Source organism: Ursus maritimus, unplaced genomic scaffold (genome assembly GCF_017311325.1).
Source record: "Ursus maritimus isolate PB19 unplaced genomic scaffold, ASM1731132v1 scaffold_20, whole genome shotgun sequence".
Taxonomy (NCBI): domain Eukaryota; kingdom Metazoa; phylum Chordata; class Mammalia; order Carnivora; family Ursidae; genus Ursus; species Ursus maritimus.
This window is the reverse complement of record NW_024424453.1, coordinates 16,458,920-16,472,311: the sequence shown is the minus strand read 5'-3', so window position 1 is coordinate 16,472,311 and position 13,392 is coordinate 16,458,920. Positions and strand designations below refer to the sequence as shown.

The 13,392-nt window shown below is 34.6% G+C and overlaps 1 long non-coding RNA gene across 1 annotated transcript in view; it reads left to right on the top strand.

The window, feature by feature from the left end:
• Positions 1 to 13,392, top strand: part of LOC103678166 — a 207,051-nt gene that overhangs the window by 163,159 nt on the left and 30,500 nt on the right. The window lies entirely within an intron of this gene.

Here is a 13,392-nt window from a genome sequence, read left to right as displayed (position 1 = left end):
TAAATGTCTTACTCATTCAAAAGAGTAAATAAATAAAAATTTTAAATACTGGACCAGAAGACTTAGAAATAAATTTATCAGATAATAATAAATAGGACTGCTGGGAAGTGTTGAGGACTCTCCAGAAATTTCAACTTTATAAGAAACAATAACCATGTGTTTTGATTTTCTCTTCCTTAAAAAACATTTTCCAGTGCATATTGTTATGGAAAATACTGATCCTAAGAACAACAACAAAAGAGTTTTTTTTTTTTAAGATTTATTTATTTATTCATTTGACAGAGAGAGACAGCAAAAGAGGGAACACAAGCAAGGGGAGTGGGAGAGGGAGAAACAGGCTTCCCATCAAGCAGGGAGCCTGAAGTGGGGCTCGATCACAGGACCCTGGGATCATGACCTGAGTCGAAGGCAGACGCTTAATGGCTGAGCCACCCAGGCGCCTCAAAAGAGTTTTACCTGACAAGACAGTTTGACAAAGTGATACATAGATTTTATTTAATAGATCTACAGATTTATTATAAATCTGCATATAGATTTATATAAATCTGTAGATTTGTAGCTATGTGGTCATTGAAGGGTATTGATGGTGATGGGATAACATAGTGATTGTTGGTGGGTCCAGTAACATTGGGCTGCAAGTTGGTTATGGTGGTTTAGAAATGAGTTTGAAAGTTTGAACCTAACAACTGGGCCCTACTGAAAGCTAAATATGTAGTAGGGGTATTTCATTGTATGCTTCGTATAAGGAGACATTGCCCATTTTTGGATAATGATAGCATACTACCAGAGAATTTTATGTCATCAAAAAAATCATTCAGATGAAATCTTAAAAGCAGGCTTTCTTCCGTGTTCCTGTTACCTTTTATAGGCTGAAGAATTTTGTTTTCCTGCTTCTTGAACCATCTTTCCTTCACTCCTGTCTTCTGACACTAAGGGCTCTTATTCTATGCAAAATAGCCCTGGTGAGCTCCCTCATACTTGAACTAGGACCTGGGAATCACATTGCTTTGATAGCAAGATAGCAAACATGGAGAGCGGACAATGGATTCTGCATAAGTTTGGACACATTTTGCCCCATTTTGAACAGAATGAGGCTTATGGGCATCACTTTGCCTTCCCTTAGCTACTTAATTCATCAACCACCCTTTCTTCTTCCTTCCAACTTTTTATGCAACTAAAATACATTGTCAGGCCCTTCACTATGAGTGCCAAATGTGAGGCTATATAAAAAAGGAAATATCTGAAAAGCAAGAAGGATGTAGAAAATCAAATGCCTTTGTGATCTCAATTCTATATTAATGTGTGGGACCTAGGGGTAAATATGTATATGATATCAAAGAACCTATTGCATATTAAAATTTTTTGTTAATATTAGATTTTATAGTGATCATTCTTCAAGCGCCTTCCACACAAAACCTCTGTGCTGAGCAATAAACATTGCCTATTAATGAAACCCATTGCTTAGCCTGTCATGATGCTGCGATCCTCTTCTGTAAATACTTTCCGCGTGGGTTTTCCTCAGCGTCAGTAGAGAAAGGTGTAGGGAAACATGCAGCAAGAACTGTGTCAGATTTTCACAGACAGATTGCTCGGTTGTTCTGGGAGGTCTACCTCGTTCCGAGGGAGAATCCTCCCCCAAACTCAGTGAGAGATTCTCTTCGCTTTCGTTCACAACTTCTAGAAGAGATGACATGACACCCCTTTGCCCTTAGACCAAAATAAACATATCGTGTTGAAATAGTAATTCCAAATAACCTATTGTTGTGAAGGTGAGGACATTTTTGTCATTTAATATTCAACCTCAAACATACCAGGGTATTAAGTAGAAATGAGCGGCATTTTAAGGACTTGCATTCTGCTGTATCCCAGGAGCAGAAGGGGGTCACTCTCCACTCTAGGCTGTTGGCAGAGGGCACTGACAGTGTGATTGAGAATGAAAATGAAACCTAACACCAGTGTCTCTTCGAACCACTCTGTATAATCTAATGTACTCAAACTCTTCCTGCAAAATCCTGCTGCTTTTCTGGTGTTTGATATTCTGACCATTTTTGAACCCTTGAACTCTGACAGAGAGGAGGGACTTGGAAAGGTTGTCATCCGATCCGTGTTAGAAGGCAAAAGGAATAGCTTTTTCCTTGATAGCACTTCTTTCTGCTTAACGGTTGGTGGGAGATTAAAATGATCTGGGTGGAGAAGACTGGCGCAAGGTCGGGGGAAACCACTTTTGGGGGAGGGTTGGTCTGCATGTCAAAAAATGGACAGGGCTTGTTTTCCTCCCCCCTCTTCTTTCCTGCCACACCGCAATAAGATTTCACTGCTTATTTCTTCCTTTTTATGATTTACTCCAAGTCTTGAAGGAGACTGATTTCTGTTATGCTACTGTCCGGCCAGGATCGTGGTTAGACGCTGACGTTCTGAGTTCCAGCCATATTAATTGCTGGATAAAGGCTATAATCCTTCTCTCTTTGAAGCCCAAGGCTGATTTTTAGGCAACACTTCAAAAGCAGAGCACAACTGAAGAGGCATATTTCCTCCCAGCCCATGATTGACTCAGCTTGCGTTAGTCCACATGTGCCTTACGTATTTGGCGGCCCAACCAATTTGATTTTGATATTAGAGAGCAAAAGAAAATATCTTTTGTTATCTAACGGGTGATCTATAACTCCTTGTGAGATATTCTGATGGTTGTTTAAACCACCTTCGAAATAGAAACACCTAAATCAGTCTTTCCTTACACTAGAAAACATCCTGCTTGAAAGTTCTCACCTCTCTCTCCCCTTTCCGTGTTTTGCCGCAACATCATATAAAGCCATCAGTCTGAGTCCACTGTGATTAATGACAAAAGCCTACGTAAATAAGGCACTTCATACATTCTCAAATTAGTAGAACCCACGGAAGTCTTTTCGAAATAATTTTTCACATCAGCCGTTTAAAATTCAACCTAATATACGTAAAGCAACCTTTACAAGATTTTAAAAGAAGGAAGTATGGAATGTAAATATTCCATAAGAAAGACGAAACCAAAACAACCATCAAAACAACAACAGAAACAAAAAGCAAAAAAAAAAAAAAAAAAAAAGCCTCAAGTGAAATGGAAATTCATGACCAATATGGAACTTTTCACTGGTGTCTATTTCCCTTACAGCTTGTTTGTCGCTGGATCTGTGCTAGAGGGACTTTCGCATATAGGATTTGCCAAGTATACTTAGTGCACTATGTTTGAGAAAGATTAACAGTATTGCAGATCAAAGGAGGACCCTGCTGCATGGTCTTACGAGATTGTCATTCACTCCCATTATGGCTCATTTGCACAAGATTTTCATGTAATATGAGCCATTGTTTTGATGGCAGTGATTTGACATAAAGACAGGGCCGAACTGCATCTCTGCGTCCTCCTCACTCAGGCTGGGGGGTATCTTGGTCCCAAAGAACTTGCCAATCATAAAAGGCAACTGTTACTCAGTTATGGATCAGCCCTCCCCCCTACTGTCCCCTGCCCCCACCGCCTTGTTTTTAAGGTGGAAAACTTCTTGAATGTGCATGGATGCCACAAAAATCAGACAATGCTTACTTGTGCTAGATTAGATACAGTTTAACCAGGCAAAGTTTCAGATACTCTATTCAAGAGAGCAAGTTATGAGCCATTTTAGTGAACTGCTTTTTCTTCTTGTGCTTTCCGCCATGCTTATTTTGATTTTAAAATAACTTGAAGTGGTGAAAAGTTATGTCTGAGCTACACTGAAAACTTTTCTTTAAGCTATATTTATGTTTTTCTAGTGATTTAGTTTCTTGGCTCTGCGTAGAATATATATTTACATATTTACATAGACTAGTCACTAACGTTCTCTCTTTCTTTCTGCAAGTTAGATTTAAAAGAAAAAGAGAGAGAGGGGTATTATTACTGCTTCAATGGTGCCTGACAATACAAATGAAGAAGAATATTCAATCGAAATCCGTATGATTTCAAATGTAATTTTATTTAACTAGAGAGGAGAGCCTCTTCTTAACTTTTTTCAGCACATACCACGATATAAAAAATGCCTTTTAGTTGTATTTATACAAACATGGCAAGAAAAATTTTGAAGTGGTTTCTTCTACTAAATTGAATGTAAAGAATTAAGAATAAAAACATTGGGATATAATCTCTTTTTAGTGTCTGGTGTGAGTTTTCTGAGTTAATGTGTTTTAAATCTGGAATCCTAACTCGTATACAGCACTCACTATTTCTGGGAATGTGCTGCTTACGTTATGCAGCCTTTATTCAGTGCTTTCTATACAAAGATTCATCTAAATTTTTAGAGTTTTAAAATTTGTTTTATGAGTTATAACAATGTCTTACTGAAGTTTTGTGTTTAGAATAATACTGACTGTAATTTGTTTGGGGTTTTGACTCCATTTTAAAATTCTTACAGCAACCATAATGTCATAGATCAAAAGAAGAGAGGTAAACTCATGATTTCATGATATTGGAGAAAATGTTTAAGAAATCAGATCAATCACTATTGTATACTCACTTTTAAACATCTTTTAAAGATTTGTATTTTAAAATTATTTTTCCTTGCTCAGTTCATGAAAGAAATGATATTTCTTCATGTAATCCAGATAAACTTTTGTACTTTAAAACTGCATTGAAAGCTAACCGTAAAGAAGCCAGCATGCTTATTTTTAAAATCTCTATTTACTTGAAAAATAATTAACAAAAATAAGCATAAAATGGAGTTAACTAGTCAGAATGTTTTCTCTAGGTTCATAGTTTGAAAAATTTCAGACATAGAAAAAGTTGAAAACACAATACCATAAACAGTTGTGTATCCTCCCCCCCAATCAACAATTATTAGCATATTGGCCACATTTACTTTTTTTTTCTTGAAGCATTTGAAAATGATACCCCTAGGTTTTCCAGCACGCATCTCCAAAGCACAAGGCCACACACTGTACGTAATTATAATGCCAGAAAATTAAAGTATTCTATAAAATAATCAGAGTGTTTAAAATGAATTAAAGATTAGTTAGAACCTGGAGACAATTAAAAAGACATAAATCCTTAATGGTGAATATAACAACTTTCAATAATCTATTACATAAGCACTTTTCCAGTTACTTTAAATTTAAATTCAAGCACTACACGTACATACTTCCAACGGAATTTATAAGCAGCTTTTGAAAAACAAATACTCAACTATTAGCTGGATGTGTTTTGTTTTATGAAACACTTTCAAAATACATGAACAACAGCGCCCTCTACATTTGGATAGCACATGAGGAAAAAGATTTTACTGATTGAAAAAAAAAGAGCACTTGAACAATAATCACTTGTGGTTTGGGGGGACAAATGATGTGATTGTAATACATTACAAAATTACATGGTAATCTCTCATATGAGTTTCCAGTGTTTTAAACCATTGATTTAGTATGGGAAATCAAAATCTGGAAACTCAATATTGCACCATTCAGCAAACAAACTGACAGAAATAATAGTCAAGAGGAAAAAGGAGGCTCTCTAGGAAAATATATAGGCCTGTTTCAAAAATAAACTTAATCATATTATTTAATAGATTTTCTGAAATAAGTTGTGAGTAGTTAAAATTATGTCATTTTTCTTTCTTGCTTATATAAACAGGATGTTAGGATGTTTTCAAATTCTGAAATGCATTGGAAGCTTTTTAAAAATGCTTTACAGTTTTCAGGACCCAACTATTGAAGAAAACTTAGACTTTGAATCCAATATCTAGTATGTTTTCATGAGATGAAATAAAATTAATTCGTGTGTAAGTAAGTTCTTTTGAATATTATTTTTCAGATTAAGTCATAATGAAGTTTATGAAATTATAAAGACATATAAAAATACAATCAGTCATCTTAGCTGTAGACCCTCATGCCTGTAATTAACAAAACTATCCCCCAAACAATTAGAATATCATCCCTAAATAATTAAGAGGAAAATTATTTTTACATTTTTTAAAACTACAAGATTTTTATAGCAGAGAATAAAAATTTTAAATATATATTTGCAATTCTTTTTTCTAACTATAAGTACTTATGACACCTAAATTTTAATTTCTCTCAACAGTCAGTTAAAAACGTGCTTAATAGCAACAAAATCAATCCAAAGTATTGGCATTTGAAAGATTTAGCTTTCTGTTTAGTGTTGTTTTTTCAGTACAACCTTTTCACATGAGAAAATGTTTATTTTAAAAATTATATTTTGCTTAAATATATTCCTTTACACACAAGTCTGATTCTGCTTCAGTCTTAAGTTCCGAGGACAACTTAAATACTGTAGGCTAAAGTCAAATTCTTTTAATAAATTATTTGTAAGCTGTGGGTTGGCAAGGAGTGTTTTAAGATGGTTAAAAACTGGAAACATGTTGTGTTATTCCTCATCCATTTCAACGTCTAAGTCACTTCATTTAAATGAAATACAACACAAAAATTAGAAATTAATAATTAGGAAACAAGCAAGTATTTTATGCTTTAAAAAGAGTGACACAACTCAAAAATCTAAAATAAACTCCTGCAGCCTGCTCTGTACATTTTAAGTTACAGCAAACCTGAATAATAATATAACTTGAAAGAAAAAAAGAGAATGCCCTTTGAAATGATTCCTTTAGTCTTTTCCTTGCTTACAGTGCCATGAAAAATCCTAGCACGTGCTCTAAATTTATAAAGACAAAATGCCAGTGACTCTGGGGATCATCTTGTTCATTTTAAGAGCAAATTAAAACAGTGAAAGAATGGTGCAAATAATTGTTTCATATGTTCTTTGCTTGTGACTGCTGTAATCATCGGGCCTGATTTACAAATGTAGACTTGAAGGTTTCTCAGCTTCCTGCAGGGTAGAAGACTGTTACTTTGGCACTCACCCTCTCGCCCTTGTAATCACCACTCAAAACTGTGCCCTGGTACTTCCAATTCCCAGTCTCTTGATTGAACACCTCATTCTGTGCTAACAAGGTGTCCAAGGTATTTGAACAGGGGCTCCAGTTGGAAAATTGTTAATGGTTTTGCTCATTAAGAGTTGCTGTTCTAGTTTTGGTAATTTGGTAACTGTCTAAATTGCAAGTTGATTTTTCCCCCCTTCAGCTTAAGGAAAGACGCTAGATTTAAGACAGTAATGGTAATGAAACTTCTGTTTCAAAATTGACGAGGGAAAGTTGAGTGCTGTCTGCGTTATTATGCAATAGTTTTCACAGAATTAATAAAATGATCTTGAATGTCTAGGTTTATTCTCCGGTTATTTTCAAGATGTGATTAACGAAGAACCAAATAAAGAGAACACATTTTCACAGGATCAGCCTATGAAATAGCTAAGCTTTCCTGAAAGTTTAAGGGATAAAGATAAATCAACAAAAGTGATTTCTTTAAAAGTGTGAGAAACAATAGAGTTATGACAGCGTTTCTAAATACTTTATGTTAAAGTAAAATTGATTACTTCTATTTTTGAAACTTGTTTCTATAAATATCCAAGTATGACTTTTAAAAACACATAGGACCCATTTTATTCTAAAAAATTATTGATAATGTTGATTAACTTTATTTACTATTAGAACGACTTTTCATGATCACTAATTATAAAGTCCATTTTTATTTAAAGTTGGTATGTTTTTCTACTGACTAGTTTTTAAAAAAAATAATTTCAGATATGATCTGAATGCTCAAAACTGTCTTTTACAAATATACATAAAAATCCTGAGAATATTTTTCATGAGTTAAATGCATTCGCCTCCATGGAAATTGTCCTGACAATAACAAGTAATTTTACTTATATAATCTGTTTCTTTGTTTCTTTGCTCTTCAAAAGATATACCTCCCCAGAGGAATTAAGAAAAAAAAATCTATCTATCTATCTATTATCTATCTATCTATCTATCTATCTATCTATCTATCTATCATCTATTATCTATCTATCTATCTATCTATCTATCTATCTATCTATCTATCATCATCTATCTCCTTTGGTTTAGTTTGAAACCTGTGATTTACTTTATCAATTCAGATTTAAAAGGGAGACTATTTCTGAAAAGCATTTTTCTTATACAGTCTCTATTTGTTTCTTTCTTAATCACGAAAGGCTTTACTAAGTTTGGCAGCAATCTCACCAGGGATTTATTTTGAATTATTTTTAGTGATTTGGACAGTTGCCATTTTATCATAGAGATGAAAAGGTGGGAGATGAGATTCATCTGAGGATGGAAGTTTCTCCCCTCTACCAAGCGAAGGGCTATTTTAAAGTGATTTATGTGGCAGTTTTCTTCTGTGTCACCATTATGTCCCTGCTGCCTGAGTGTGACAACTCGGTGCTTGCTAACATTTTGGTAATAATTTATTGGGATGAGATTTTTTTGCCTGGAGTTCAGCCTGCAATCCTTTTAACACTCTGCTAAAAGGCGTAAGTTCTCTACAGGCTTATTTATTTTTCACTTTGGAACTGTGCACTCACACAAAAACCTGCCTACATAAATCTGCAACTTTTCTTTTTGAATTGGAAGTTGAATACAGACCATGACTTGTGCATATAAAAAAATGCAGAAATAATGCCCCCCTACTGCGTAAGTATTTTTGTTTTTCATGAATCAAGCCCAAAGTTATTTAAATTAATTCTAGTCTCATCATGGTAATAGAATATCATTTTTTGCCTCTTAAAAATATTAATGCATAGATGTAATTTTACCGGTTATTTGACCAAGTTTCTCAGACATTTTTAAATTCTGTAACACAAAGAAAAAAAACCCAATGGCTACAGTTGCATGTTAACAGGCTTTAATCAATCAACGTGAAAATACAATTTTTGATGTTCACGAACCATTATATTTTTCATTATACCTTTGAAAATATAGAAAACAAAGAATTCACATTTTTCCCCATGTGTTTACATTGAAAGCTATGCAATTGATTAATCAATCAGGGAATCTCTGAAATCTTGCTGTTTGATGTTGGGTGTTATGATTTAGAAATTCTATCATACATCTAAGCTGGACATATTTGCTTTAAAATAAAGGCTCTGACTTCCTCATTTTTGGCTATATGCACAAGCGGATTACAAATATAGTTTATTATGCTAGACCTAGCCTTGGTTGTAAGCGAAAAATAAATTAGTGTTGTTTTTTCTTTAATATTGAAATCTTCAACACCTTATTTGATTGATCTTTCCAGTTGTTTCGCGTGGAGAGTGACTTCAATATGCCCATGAATGTATTAGGGTGATTTTTGTTCATATTAGTGGCAAATAGTTGGAGGTTGGATTTTTTTTTTTTTTTTAATCTTGGGGGTAATTCAACAGATTCCTGCTTAGAAAATACTACTGACTTTCATAGTCATGTACTTGTAACTCAGATATGATCAAGCTATACACTGAAAAGAAAAATATTAACAAATGGAGATTTGAAGCTTCTAAAATTACTTTTGGAATTTTCTGTTGGTGCTGTGACTTTTTTTTTTCCACAAAACAAGGCATTGCCACTTCAAAGAAGATAAAATTGTTTTATAATGTTTTGGCTAAAAGATATCAATGTGTGTAGTCCATTTAGGTAATTAGTTTCTGTACCTAGTCCCGGAAATCACTCAGCATTTACCTATATTTCTAGCATGGATAAAATCCCTATGGAATACAGTAAGAGAAACTATGATTTAGTGTGTTGTTCTTAAATTTCATTCTTTAAAAAAATATTTTACCTAGGTATTTTAGCATTAGTTGTGACTAAATTATGTTGAATTTATTTTAACCGTTATAAAACAGGGTTGGCGCCACGAGAGGAAGGTCATTTTTTTTTTTTTTTTTGGAGGTGAAAGCCCGACTTTGCATTTAGTTCAGTGTTTAATGTATTATTTGTTTTTAATAGTTGCTGAAATGCATGCTCATAGTTCACACTCTAGTTTGTACAAAAAGGTCATGAATCTATGACTTTAAAGGCTAGTATCTCATAGTAAGAGAACAATGAGCATGTAAATACTTATTGTTATCAGCTCTGTTGATGTTATGGCAAATAATAATATAATTATTGCTCAAATGTCTTAGGTTTAACTCATGATTCCAGTAAGAAATCTAATGATGTAGCTCCAAAATCTAATTTATGGAGAAGACAAAAACTTCACTTTGGTATAATATTAATATTATGTTAATATTAATAATAGTATTAAGAATTGTCTAAGTGACTAAAACATATGCATTTCTAGGCCTGTAAATATTTTGTGTAGGGTGGACTTATTATAGTGTTGGAGAAAGCTGGTTTCCTGTTGATGGAATTGAGGGGAATTCACATCTGCGGTTTCTCACCTGTTAGTTATTCAAATGTAAAAACTGAGGCCAGCATTGTAAGCCCTGTTAAAGGTCAATTTGCAAAAAGGGCAAAATTCGATACAGAGTTAAGGTAAGCCTCCACATAATTTTCCTTTAGATACGTTGAATTTTGGAGTCAGAGTGACTTTTTAAATGAACTAATCCAAGGCTGCATTTTAAAGATGAGGTGGTTGAGGGCAGATGAAATTCAGATATTCAGGACTTTCCCAGAGTCCCACAGGCAGTTAGCAGTCCCGGGACTAGAACCTGAGTTCCCTGCTTACCAGGCCAGTATTCTTTCCTGCAGCCCCAGTCACATCAAAATTAATACCTATTTGAATGGCTGTCTCGAATAGAATAAGAGCAGTTGTGCTGAACCACTGAAGATGACTTGATCCTAGGCGTCGTGTTACTTGTTAAAACATATTTAAGTCATTCTTACTCACTAACTCATGCTCAAAGATCAGAAACAGGACCACAAGATGAAGTTTTGCTAAAATGACTAGCAAATTTAGAAAGCAGATTACTTGTGTTTTTCATTGAAGTTATCTTGAATATGGGAAATATTGAAGGGAAGAAGACATTTTTATAGGCTTGCTGTTGGGTTGGTGTTCATGGTATTTTTATGTCCCTGGAGATGACACATATTTTGGAGGAAAGATCTAAGTGTGTGTGTATGGGTATATGTGTAGTTGGGTAAGGGCTATGGTATTCATCGATCACTCTCTATGCTACTGTCCAGAAACAGACCACAGAAGCCATGATTAGGGAGGCAGGGACATAGTTGTAGAAAACAACCATCTGAGATTCAGCCAGGCAATTCATGCTCCTCTTTCTACCTAAAATATACTTGTTCTATGGACTACCTGGAAAATGCCCATTCGCCCTTTAAAACTTGGCAGGAGTGATATTACAGCTCTGTAGCTCTCCTGGACTTCTTGAGATTCAGACAAAATTTTAATGCTGGCATACTACACATCACTTTGCATTCTAAATTAATAAATGCTCATTTAGAAAAAAAAACATTCAGTATCATACCACCAGAGAAAACTGTTCACATTTTGATATCTTTGTTCTTACAAACAAAAACACACATATGCACATAAATACATACTATATACACATTGTGCATATATTTATATATAGTTGAAATGATACTATTTATACGTTTTAACCCAATTTACGTGATTGTTAAGTGTTTCTTTCACTTAATGTCATATTGTGAGCATTTTCCCTTAAAATTATATCTTCTTTATTCCAGTAACTCAAAAAATCCCGTTTTAATTGAACAGATGTGGGTTTTAGAAAGAAAACTGGAGGTGGTGGGGAAGACAGATTGGAGGGAAACCAGTTATTACAGTGTCCCAGCCAATAAAGGAATGAGCCAGGGCAAGGGGTGGAGAGCAGAGTGGGTAAGACTTGGTTGTGGTGAATGTGCTAGAGAAAGGTCAAGTGGGGTGAGGGTCTTAAAGGCACCCCTGAACTTGGCAATTACGAAATTGTTAGTGATGTTGGTGAAGACCATTTAGGAGAAAAGAAGGGCGGGGCAAGATGGTCTTGATAAAGGAGTAGATGAAAGATGAGAAATTAGATGTGCAATATGGATTCTTCCCCAAGAATTTTAATAGAAAGAAAAGAGATAGGAAAGGAGCTTGAGGGGAAGGCAGGGACCAGAAACTCTTTATTGTTGGTCTTTAAGAAAACAATAAATACGTTTGGGTTCAAAGTTGGAAAAACCAATGGAGAGGAGAGAAATTAAAGAAACAAAGGAGATAGAAGGTAATTTGCAGAATGATACCCCAAGGACAAAGGAGGGATAGAAGACAGGAAATTTTCCCGCTTATAATCCAAGTCTTTTAAAGCTTGTAGCTAGGTATCTCAGAATTTTGAAATTGAACTTATGACAGAGATGTCTGTTATGGGGGAGTTTCAACTGATTATGAATAAGGACTGTGTGATTGGTTGAGAGGCCAACATGCAGGTTCTAGTGCCAATGCTCTGAGACTGGACCAGGCCTGGCATGTTGGAGGGAAAACCAGGCCTCCGGTGTGACCAAAGCCGTGAGTGAGAGGGTAATAGAAAGAGAAGAGAAGGCCACTTTCGGTGGTATTGTGGGGTTAATTTTCTCATACTGCATAGTGCACAGTTAAGGATGACATCTAAAGCTTTACAACAAGAAATAGAAGCTTATTACATTATTTAAAGTTTACTTACTAATTTATTATGTAAATAATATAAGGTTACAAAAGCAAACAAAAGAATTAAAATTAATATAACAAATATAACTCAGGAGGAGAAAGTTACAACTGAGTTTCTTATCTTTCAAAGCATTCTGTAAGTAGACGTAAAATAATAAAGTGTAAGCATTTTATTTAGATTCATGGTGTTAAAACAACTAAAAAAATGAATAAAATTTAAATAACCAAGTCTGAGGAGTGGAAGTGGGGGTACTAAAGGATACTTTTGCATTTCATTTAATAGTGTTGTTTAGAATTTAACTTATCATATGCATATATGACTTTTATAATAAGGACTCTGTAGAACAAACAAATGAGTTGAGCATAGGTAATAGAAGTCATAGTACGTTTTGGCTTTCAACTCTGTTCCTTGGAGCTCAGTTCAGATGCATCAAAGACTGCTCTGAATGTTCAGGGTGGCTGAGAAATCAGGGCGCTGTGCTCCTTACCCTCACTTTGCTCGAGCAGGGATGCTTTTAGCATTTTTTAGAATTGTTATACTAGATTTCATTTAAAGAAAGGATTCTGTTTCCCCTCCGTCTGTCTTCCTTCCTTCCTTCCTTCCTTCCTTCCTTCCTTCCTTCCTTCCTTCCTCTTTCTTTCTTTCTTTCTTTCTTTCTTTCTTTCTTTCTTTCTTCTTTCTTTCTTTCTTTCTTTCTTTCTTTCTTTCTTTCTTTCTTCTTTCTTTCTTTCTTTCTTTCTTTCTTTCTTCTTTCTTTTCTTTCTTCTCCTCTCCTCTCCTCTCCTCTCCTCTCCTCTCCTCTCCTCTGTCTTCTTTTCTCTTCCCTTCTTTTCCTTCCTTCCATTTAAATCCAGAACAGGTTTATGTTTTTTTTTTTTTTTTTTTTTTTTTTTTTTTTTTTTTTTTTTTTTTTTTTT